Source organism: Grus americana, chromosome 29 (genome assembly GCF_028858705.1).
Source record: "Grus americana isolate bGruAme1 chromosome 29, bGruAme1.mat, whole genome shotgun sequence".
Classification (NCBI taxonomy): domain Eukaryota; kingdom Metazoa; phylum Chordata; class Aves; order Gruiformes; family Gruidae; genus Grus; species Grus americana.
Window position 1 is genome coordinate 3,459,996 of NC_072880.1, and position 11,449 is coordinate 3,471,444.

General features: G+C 47.7%; 1 long non-coding RNA gene across 1 annotated transcript in view; it reads left to right on the top strand.

Annotated features, from left to right (window-relative positions):
* Positions 1-10,725, top strand: part of LOC129197634 (uncharacterized) — a 33,124-nt gene extending 22,399 nt beyond the window's left edge. The window contains exons 3-5 of the long non-coding RNA XR_008574361.1: positions 5,926-6,108; positions 6,903-6,997; positions 8,188-10,725. This is a non-coding gene — a long non-coding RNA (uncharacterized LOC129197634). The remainder of the gene's footprint in view (positions 1-5,925; positions 6,109-6,902; positions 6,998-8,187) is intronic.
* Positions 10,726-11,449: the final 724 nt, after the last annotated feature.

The window sequence follows — 11,449 nt, forward strand, 5'->3', positions numbered from 1 at the left end:
AGCCCTTAATGCAGGAAGAGGAAGAGCTTTGCGATGTGGAGCTGAATCAATAACAGCTTTTCTCCATCTCACCATACCTCCCTGTGGCTGTCCTGAGCAGCAGGAGCGACACACTGTGCCTGCGCTCCCCTTTGTTTAAGCAATGTCAGTATTTGGCTGATGATGTTGAAGCTGATATTGATACTTACCAGGTTTTAGTCTTTCATGTTCCAGGGAAGAGAATGCCATGCCTTCTGTCCGGAAGCAGACGGAAAGACTTTATGGTGGAGGAGAGAACGTATAGCTCTGGATCAGGTGACAATAAACTAATGATAATTGTGAGATGCTGGAAGAGAACAAGAAGAGGCGCAGGCTCTGGCTCACTTCAGTACCCCTCTTGCTTTCTCGGCTCTGTTGTCCCAGCACTTTGAACAATGAAGTAGGATGGGGCTGAGGAAATAATCTTCCCGCAGCCTCGCTGCCCGTTTAACTCTCAGCTGGATGGGCATTGCTCGGTGTGTTCATGAATCCTCATCAAAGATTTATGCCACGCTTTAGAACTGCTCTCCTTAAGCAACTCCTGTTAACACGAGAGGTTAAGCCCTTCAAGGAGTGTGAGCTTTCTCCTATAAGCAGGAGAGGAATTATTGCTGTAGCTTGCAAGAAATGAATCCTGCAATGCAAGTGCTGGGACAGGGCTCCTTCCCTGGCTTCTCCCACCACTGGCATGAGGTTTTCAGGGCACGGGAGACACACCAGAGCCTTGCACTACAGGTGTGAGATGAATGAAATAGTAAATGGAGAAAGATAAGCAGGTGGTGATGGTAGGGAGGAGACCCCAGTCTGAAATCACCGTCTCAGCCATAGAACAGCTCAGTGGGCCAGAGGGGGTAATCGGTTCCCAGGTCTCCCCTACCAAGACTGAGTCTGGAGCCAGCAAAGGAAATAGATGCTAAAGGCTGGAGAAGTGCCAAGCCCTGATTCGTGCTGCCCTCACCTGCCATGCAGCCATCATTTGAAGCACAGTGGTTTGCTATTTGTAATGAAATACAACATGCACAGAAGGGTTTTCTCGCCTTCTTCCTTCTTTGCTTCCTCCCTGCACAGGTTTGTGAGGACTGGACTTCAGCCAGGATGTGCTGGAGACAGGCGCAAGGCTTCCTGCATCCTTTCTGATACCTAGCAATCGCAGGGGGCAGGAAGGGCAGCTAAGCAGGCAGGTCACCAGGGCCTGTGGGGTTGGGAAGCCCAGTAGTGCCAGGCAGGGCTGTCTGGGGGTCTTGCCAGCATGCTTGGGGATGTATGTCGGATATCATGTCTGTCCTCAGCTGTGTGTGCCCTGTGCAAGCAGCTCTGATTTAGGCCTGTCCAATTCATTCCTGTACAAGATGTATGTAAATGCATGGTCTGTGCTATTTAAATGGTGGGAAGAGAGAAAGTCTCTTTGAATATTTACGTTAGAGACTATGAAATTTAATCAGCAGTATTAACAAGTGAAGAACCCTGCTGAGATTCCCAGTGAATAAAAAGGTTTTGACAGAGAAAACGAATAACCTGACAGTAGCCGAGAGGGAACCTAGAGTACAATTGCTTCAAAGGCAGTTAGTCCAAAGAGATGCGGCAGAGAGCTCTTCCTTTATGGTGCCTTTAAACAAAAAACTCCTGGGAATAGCAGTAGCTGGTTTCACAGTCCTGACTCCCCTGTAGGAAGAGTGCACGTGTGAAGGTGCGTACTGTGTGTACGTGCCATGTCCTGGGTATGCAGAGTGCCTCTGCCCCGTGGCTTGGATGCCAGTGTGTTTTGCTGGATGCTGTACTTCAGCCTCTGCACTGCAGGTGTCAGGATTTTCAGAGTGGTGCAGCATGTCCTGTACCATTTGCTGGCACATTTGACCTTCTCCACACATGCTGTGTGGTTCGGGTGTGCGTGTGGTGTTTGTAGGTGCAATTTTTCATGAGCCACGTGGAAGATGAAGAGTGTGTGTGGCTCGAGTATTGTACAACTGGGCGTTATGGTGTGGAGCTGGGTGCATTGCCTACAGACCTAAACCTGCTGTTAGCTTTGAGGTGGAGAGCCGTGCATGGGTTGGGAGTTGTTGACTTCTGGAATGCTTTTGCTATGGTGAAACAGTACATGAGGCTGGACTGTGCCTGCACACATGAGTAACAAAGAGACTAGGGCCCATGGTGCAAACATCAGAGGGTTGATGCCACGGCCACAGTTTCAACAGCAAAGGTACTAATCTCCTGGGGAAGCATGCAGATTTTCAGGTGTGTGCTGTCCATCACTGCCAGCGCTTGGGGGAACAGCACAGCACATGTATAGGCTATGCCCCCAGGCCTACGTGGCATTAATTTTCCTAGGTGCTTTCCAGGGTAGCCACATAAAGCCCTTAAGGTTACAAAACAGCTGATGCAGATTGACATGCTGAAGATGCAGACATCTCCAAACTCATCCGAATGGAGCTGCCTCCTGGCTAGAAGATCTCTCTTTGTGCAATTACCAGTACAGGTACATAATAGCTCCTGACATCTCCATTTAGTCAGGGAATTGCATCCTGTGCAAGAGACCAAGCAGAAATTTTAATCTCAGATCTGGCAAGATGGAACTTGAGCCCCGGCTTTCCCTGTGCGCAATGACCAGTGTAGGGAAGAATCACCCTTCTTCACTGATGCTTATCCCATTCTCAATGTCTCTGTAAAATGTTTCTACTTCAGCAGAGCAACAGGTTTGCCTGAATTTTCATGGCATTAACACTGCCACGATGATGTTTTTACCCTTGTGCTGGATATGCACTTGCTCTGCATGTCAGGGGCAGGATCTCAGAGTATCTCAGCAGTGACAGCATAATCCAGGAGTACCAAATTGGCTTCTTCTGCAAGAAGTGAACCATGGGCTTCACCTTTACCCTGGAGATGCTTATTAACAAATACGTAAAAGAATAAAAAAATGGGCAGAATGCTTGTCTGCATCATAGACTTTTAAATAGCCTTTAACTCAATCTGCTACTCAAAGCTGAACATTAAATGGCTACAAATGGAACTGGTGGGAAAACATGACCTCATTAAATCTGTGCACCATCCATCTTGGGCTGGTTGCAAACAAACCACATGCAGATAGGACTTCAAGCAAAAAAAAAAAAAAAAGGAATGAGAGAGACATGCAGTCTCAGCCCAACAAAGGTCATCGTCTCTGGTACATCAATTACTCCCTATCCCTACTGGAGCAGTCTGACTCAACCACATGGGATTCTTGGGTCAGCCTGGAAAAAACAAAAATTACGATATTTTAGAAAAAGCCCCAAACCAACCAAAACAGTAAATTTTTTTATTACAGAGGCAGAGATATTAAACATATCATAAGTTATATGTACATGGGGCTCACTACAAACACATCAGGGAGCTTTGGACTGGCTATAAAAACATTACAAAGGAAAGCTTTGCAAGTTTGTGTGCAGTAAAGAAACCACTGGACAGATAAAAACACCAAACATTAAAACTGTTGCTAAAACTACTCAGTGGTAGTACTCTACTCCTTCTCCTATTTGGGACTGAAAGCTGATGTCCAACTTCAGCAGCAGCCAGACTGAGTGAACTAAAAACTGAGAGAAACATTGCCTATACCAGCCTGTGAGAAGTCCCTTTCTGGGCCCAGAGACACTGGGGTCAAGTAAAAGCTCAGTAGTTCAAACTCCTCCATCCCTCCTCCTGTTGAATTCAGCCAGCAAAACAAACATCTCTGTATAAAGGGATGACAAATCTTTGATATACTAAAATGCAGATAAAACAGGGCACTGGAAAAGGCAGTCCCACAGTGCCACAACAGAGAACTGTCTCAGATATCTGCCTAGATCTGGCTAGCAGACACTGAGTCACTGCAACTTGCAAAACTAAAGCAGATCACCAAATACGGAATTAGATTGGATTTAACATGAAGATGTATCTTTCTTACGCTCTTTCTATATGGTTTTACTATTTTATGTAATCTGTGGGATTTCATGTCTAGACACTCATTTAGCAAAAGGTGAATGCCTACAGGCAGCTATTACTTGTTACATCCCAAACAATACACGCAATTTCTGCATGGATGTAACTGAGGGTCAGGAATACAGGTGAGTCACTCAGCACCTTGGAAGGGATGAATGTATTGAAAGCCTGATGAAGATATCAGTAAGCAAATCCCAAATAGCTGAGAGCTGTTTTCAGCAACCATAGAGGATATCTCTGCAGAAAGAAATAACTACCAGCTTTGGGGCAAAAGAGTGGAGTCAGGAGGGCTTCATAGCATGGAGCATCCTACTGCTGAGCCAGCAGAGGATGCTGCAGCGGTTCATCCATGAACCTTTGCTGGGTGAAGGTCGTAAATACCTTTGACACTGGCTTGTGTGGTTGGCCGCTTTTTTTTTTTTTGAGATTGCCATGCCAGTAATGAAGCTAAATAATGTGCATCTCCTTGCTCATGTGTTACTGTTACAGGAAGAAGTTTCTTTATGACTCATTCCCATTTTATTCCTCTGACTGCTTGTTAAAACATACATTAGATACGTGGAGAGCGGTGAAGGCTCTTGCCTTCTTGCCAAGGCTTTTGCATTGGAGGAGGGATTCATCTTGCTAAGCATAGATAACGTAAATGTAGATGCCTTAAATTTCCTTCAGAGTTGGGAGCTCTGCAGAGACATTCAGTTTGCAGATGAGGAAACCCATATTCACTCACCCAGCTGAGGTTGTCTCTGTGTGTGCTGGATGTCCGAACACCCTACTGCAGTCAACAGAGACAGAGTCAGTGCAGCTGCTGGAGTCTGGAGAGTGATTCAGCCCAACAAATGCAATATCTGGTTTACCATGACCTGATTTTTGTCCACTGGTGAGGGGTGGGGATTCAAGGCCTGACCGAGTTTCATTAGCTAAGGCATTTAGAGTCATCTAACGTAATCTAGGGTATCCAAGACATCCCCAAGGTCAGTATGGACAGGACTTCCCGGACACCTTCTGGACAAGCTGCTAGAAGGAGATAGCATTGCTCACAGTGCCAGACACTAGACAGACGTGTCTTCTCTTGCACCTATGTTTCATGCAATGCTCCTTCTTCTGCACTGTCTCAGGCCTTGACTCAGTTGTGCAGTTCACTAAGTGGAAGGCTCTGGAGTCTGCAGGTGATGCCCACCCCTTCTCAATATTATGAATAGACCTCGGGTGCGATTTGTTCATAGTAACGTTGATGTCTGGGGGCTCAGCTCCTCACACTAAAGCTTTTGGTGCTGAGATGGTCCGCAGTATCCTCCCTGGCCTGCAGTGATTTCAGAAGGTGTACAGTGCATCTACTGTGGTATCCCAGCACTTCTAACAGAAGCCCAACTGGGCTGTTACTACACTGGCCTCAGGTGATATTTATGCCTGCCCCAAACACAGTGTGTTCTGCTGACACCCACTAGCAGAGTAATAACCACAACAACCTGCCTCGTTGACCCAAATCTCGTGCTTCAGAGTCCATCAGAAATTCTGGAGAGCATGGACTTGTGTACTGCAACAGCATCAACAACGAACTCTGTCCAAAATGAAAAAAGGGTTTATTTCAAAATTCATGCTCCAAGCTGGTGGAGCATGCTCTGCCATGGTACATCTGAGCTTGAGATACTGTAAAAGACAAGGATTGATTCCTCCTCTCAGAGTGTCTCAGTCAATCACAGCTGCCACCAAACCTCTGAAGTGGGGCACACCTCTCTTTCTGCTTTCCCAGTGGTGCAGCTCCCACCCTTCAATGAGAGTCAATCCATCCAGAAAGAGTTTTTTCCCTTGCCACTTGAAAGACGGTGGATTAGTATGAGCTGCATGTTGCCCTGGTTCACAGGACCAGTAAACTCTCTCCTTAAACCCCAGAGCTAATGAGTTACTAATTCCTCCTCCTGAGTCACTTTTTGGATCCTGTTTCTTTTCTCTTTTCTGAAGCTGCTTTCTAAAGGACTTGGCCAGCTGCGGAAAATCCACCAAACCTGCTGTCTGACCCCATTCAGATCACACGCTGGAGCGGACACGGGACTGATATGACCGTACATCTCCCCGAGAGCGCGCTGGTTACCATGCCCTCCGAGCAGTGCCTGGGGCCTTCGCTTCATTGCATTAGCGATCCAGGTCAGTTGTAAAGTGAATTCTGATTCCGCTGCCCTATAAAACATCTGAGCGTATGCGTGCGTGCGTGCCTGGGGGTGATCCTGCTGCAGAGAGCGTCCCCCATGCTTTTTTCTCCAATGCGTTAAACACTGTCTTGTTTCCTAATAGCCCAGAGCCTCGGGTCAACAGACACTACTCATCCGCTCCCCTCCCTGCTCTTCATCAGATTCCCCAAGAGCATTGCAAACAGATGCCAAGGTGCAAAGTCTATTAACAAAAGATCATGCAAGGAGAACCGAGACATACAGTTTGACTATTTATGACTCTTTCTTTTGCTGAGGTCAAGCACTTCTTGAATGGATGTTGTGTAGTGCACCAACACATGCCCCCCCCCCCCCCCCCCCCCCAAGCTCCTGCTGTCATGGTGCAGTGTCATTAAAGGAGTGGAGATACACATGATGGTTGCATGGGAAAGACGTCAATGCAATGTAGGCTCCAGTTCTCACTGTGAACTTTTTTCCTGCGCAGGCTTCCTTCTAGCACAACATGTCACTAATATATCATAATTTAGGCCCAGGGCTGTAGAAAGGACAAAGGATTTCCATGGGGAGCATCCCTGTCTGGCCGGGGAGCCCAGACTGGTCTGGCTAAACAGTGCTGTTTGGCCTCAAAAATGTGTCAGGGGCTGCATGTAGCCACTTGACATTGTCCCTTTTGGAAGCCTTTGCTGAGAGTGACAGCTTAGTTCTGTGAAGCAGTCATCTGTCTGGAGGAATTAAGGGAGATTTATTTATTTATTTATTTATTTCTACCAGGAATACCAGGAATACAAGCACTGGCACAGACTCACTCCCACATGGAAGCAGTTAACTTGGCAGTCTCAGCGGAGGAAAGCCAGGCATTGTAATAGGTATCCCTGTTCTGCATTTTAAAAGCAGCAGGAAGATGTTTCTTGATAACAGAGATAATGAAATACTTTCTCCTCCTCAAGAACGGAGGCAAGATGTGAAGTGGCAATTGCTGAGGATGAACTTCTCTAACCACCCCCTTCCATTAGATAGATTAAGCCCAGCACTAGTAAAAGGATCAGCTGGGGAGTTCTCCCAACTATTAACACCAAACTGCTTTAAAGCTCTGTCCCTGTCCATCTGCATTCCTGCACACCTCCAGTCCTCGCCTTCCTCGTACTCGTCAGCTGTTAGCAGTCTCTCTGGTGTAGAGATGTGATTACATTTCTGTAACTAATTTGGCAGTATGTGTTCAAACTCTCAGTCTGCTGGAGCGCTGAGAGCACCACAGTCCCACGTTCACGTAGCAGCAGATGGCACCGAGTCACGGCCACCGTGGTGACACAGGGACCTCTACTCTGGTCTCAGCCCCAAGCAGTCCGAGCAGTTTGCCTTCTGAATGGTGGCATAGGTCCAGGTATCCAGATGAACAGAGGGTTTAAGGTTCAGATACTTGCTGCCATCAGCTTTCATCCCATTTCGCACCACTACCAGGGAGAGCTGCTAGTTCCTGTCTGTGGATGTGGCAGGGACATGCGTTCACTGGGAAGTCCCCATGAGACTTGTCAAGACTGGGGAGGGATGCTTGTGACTCCATCTGGGCTCTTTTTACTGGATCTATTCCTCAGTGGCCTCTGCCTAGCACAGCACTGCCCAAGTAATGTGATAGAGCTGGGTCCTCCTGGAAGCACTGGGTGCCCCTGGAGCTGCTTGGTGTAGGCAGCATCTGTCCTGGCACTTGAGCAGGCAGAGCAACCACGTGGCCCTCTTTGGAGTCACCATTTCAGCCCTGAAGGATCCATACCCAAATTTCCTGCTGGTCTCCAAAATGGGGGATACCTTGCAGGCAGGAGCACTGCAGTGTGGATATGTGTCACAGTCCAGCAGGTGTGAAGCATTTTTAATTGGAAACAAGTCAGAAGGAGCCCTGTAGGCTGCACGATGCACGTGGCAGGCTAAACTGCCTGCCTGGCTGTGATCCGTACATGGCAGGACAGCACAGGAGCTTGGTGTCAGATTGGGGCTGCTGGTTTGCAGAGTGGGTTTGAAATTGCATGTGGTAGTGATGCACTAATTTTGTTTTCACATACAGATCTAGCTGCAGCATCAGAGCCCTGACTGCACCGAAGCCTCTGCAACACCCCCACCCCAGGGGCTTGGCTGCCTGGGTTCAAGGCGAGCTCTAATATGACACAGCTGTGTAACCTTGGATCAGCTTGCTGGGAAAAATAGATAAGCTGCGAGGAAGAGCTCCTGCCCTTTGCTTGAGGAGCTGCAGTGAGGTTTGAGTGCTTGCCCTTGGTTTGTGCCTGAGCTCTGCTGCAGGTATACCTGTGACTGGACATGTATCTTGCTGATCTTCCTTCTCTGACTTCTTGGACTGAGCATGGACTTGTCTGGTGATCCCTGGGCCGCAGCTGACCCTGGAAACCTGTTCCAGGTTTGCTCTGATCTTCTCATTTGGAATTGCACTCCCTGTCTGTAAGGATGCTGTCCTGGTGGCCCCCTCTTATCTGTGGGCAGAAGGTTGGGTATATCTTTCCCTGTGGGTGGGTGTGGGGGTTGCTGACCTGTGAGCAGTGCCCTGCCTGCATGGGAGGAGGTGGGGGAAGAGAGGCCATGGGCTTATCTCCTGCGTTAGGTTTTCCTGGTTGAGCTTTGCATGAGTGTCCCTTAGCAACCAAATTGGTTCCTAAGTGTGTGTATATTCTGATTTCCTGCACTAAAACTCTCTAGAAGAGGTCTGTTTCTGGGAGAGTGTCCGTTACAGCCAGGTGACTGAGCTGGGCTCTTGTGTTCTAACTGGAGGTGTGTTTAGTGGGACAAGGTCTCCAGGATGTGCCTCTGAGAGAGGGGGGAGCCAGCCCCCACGAGGAGCCCTGTAAAATGCCCTGGTGCACGTGGGCTGAGGTGTGCAGGACTGACCCCAACCCAGGGGACCTGAGGCCCTAAAGCATGCAGGTAACCTCACAATGCAGTGGCTGAGTTGTGTCCAAGGAACATTTGTGCTTGGAACATCTTGCTCTGGCAGGTTGCTGCGGTGTGTATGTGTGCCTCGTGCCAACAGCCTTACAATAACGTTTCTGTACATGATGGCCTCTGAGGATTGCTCCTCTATAGGTAACGCTCAGTCATCAATCAATGATGTCCCTTTAAAAACCCCTGTGGTTTTGCTGCCCTGGATAATAGCCTGTTTCCCTAAACCGTGTGAATCCCCTGTGTCACAGGGGAATCTTTGACCTTTCTACACTGTGTCACTTTGTAAAAAAACAAACAAAAATCTCAAATAGCTGGGCAGATGGGGTTCCTTTGAACCCTGTGATTTGAAAAGTACAGAACTCCCCAGCCCAAAAGTGTTTTAGAAAAACTAAATGGATTTAGGCTTATCATTTCAACCTCTGAGAATGTATTCAGCACAGAAATGAACAATTGTCGTGATTCCTTGCAAGGCAATCCCAGGGCTGCTGTAACATTGTCACCTCTGTGATGCTGCGTGACATTAACATCTTGCCAACAGTGCAAACCGCACTGACACTGTGGCTTTTGTTATAGTCAAGGGGAAACAAGCCACAGCAATCTCACCAGTTGACTCCTGGCACCTTGCGCTTTCAGAGCAATGCTGAGGTCAGGTTAGTGTTAAAGTTTTCTGAAACCCTGGGAGAGATTTTCACCAGCTTGAGGGAGGAAAAGGCTTTGGATTAAGCTCATCTAGTGCACCTGTGGGGAAGCACAAATGCCTCTAGGCACTGCATTTCTTACTTGTTTATCTGAGCCTTGCATTTACTCACCCCTGTTTGCTTAGGTAAATGTAGCTGTGCCCAGAGGAAGCATTCTTTGGAAACCTTGTGAGGTGCTGACAACTAATTATTTGTCCTTCATCAATAGATATTCTTAGACTGATTCCAGAATTATCCAATTCACTAATTAATGTGCTGTGCTTTGCTGGGCATACAGCAGAGAGCACTTGGGTGCTTGGAGAACTGCTTTTGGCCTCTCTTTCACCACTTTCCTCTAAGGGACTCGCCAGCTTGGTGCTTTGTGCTTTGCTGAAGTTGTCCCAGAGCGCTCAGCCCTTCCAAGGTGGTGATTTTTAACGGTTTCCACCAAGAGAAGTAGCTCTCCTTTCTCCTGGTTGTATTTTTTTTTTTTTTTTTTGCTGCCTCTTCTGCCTTCTCCTGGTGGTGGCTGCTGTTTGGGTACCTGATGTGGTCTGGCTGGTGAAAATCTTTGGAGCAGGGCCCCTTAAATAGCTGCTGCTGCTGAGGAGCAACGTACCCATCAGGACCTGAAAGATGTGCCTGGCGCAAGCAGCAGAGAGATACATCAGTGTAAATCTGAACAGCTTCAGGAGGTGCTGTCACCAGGGGCTGTTTGAAATAAAATACTTGTCTATAGACAGGGATTTCTTCTGTTTGTTTCAATTTTAGGGGTTGAGGAAATACAAAGAGCCTTCAGTCTCCTCACCAGTACAGTTCAGCTTATCCAGGCCAGGAGACTGTTGCATTTTATACTCAGTGTTTTTCTGAATCAAATTGTACACTTACCAGAAAATGGACCTTGCTGTTCGATGTATGTTAAAGTGCCATGTACATTCATTGTGCTGTATAAATAAAGTATAATAATGCTGAGACTTAAGGACTCCCATGGAGTCATTCAAAAGAGAGGCAGAGGGCCACTGAATGAATTTGGATAAGAGTCAGAAAGGGGAAAGAGACATTTTTTTAACAGGAAAAAAATAAGAAAAAGCCTTTTCTGCCACAGAAATGGGTTCTGAGCTGCCAAAAGACTGGACTAAGCAATAAACCAGCTCCTGTGGTTGATGAATGGGAAGAGGTATGTACCAGATGAGATTTTTCTGCCTAAAAAATGTGTCTCTATCTGTGTGGGTGGCCCAGGGCTGCTTTTGGAGTTGAGGGTGCAGGTTTATTTCTGCCTGAAGCTGACATCTGTATTGGAGGCAAGGGAGAGGACTGGCTCACGCTGGCCTCAGCCACTAACTCAGTGAGCTGTTTCCAGTTAGTGATGGTTTAAAGGTTTTGAGCGCTCAGCTGTCTGGGGGTGTGTGTGCACGCATGTCTCTTCATCCAAGAGCGCAGTATCCCCTTGTGCCATCTGGCCATCAACAGGGGGATGGAGACCATAAACAGTAGTGAGATGCTCTGGAGATCCTTTCACTCTGGCACTAGAAACAGTTTGACCATGCCCGAGCCTGTGGCACAGCACCTTTCACCATGGGTGGCTGTGCCCTGTGGTGGCACTGGTGACATACTGGGAGCAAGAACAACTCCAGCTGACTGCTTTCAGCAGGGAGGTTGGACTCCAGAAGTGCCCTGCCAACCTCAATCTTTCTGGGC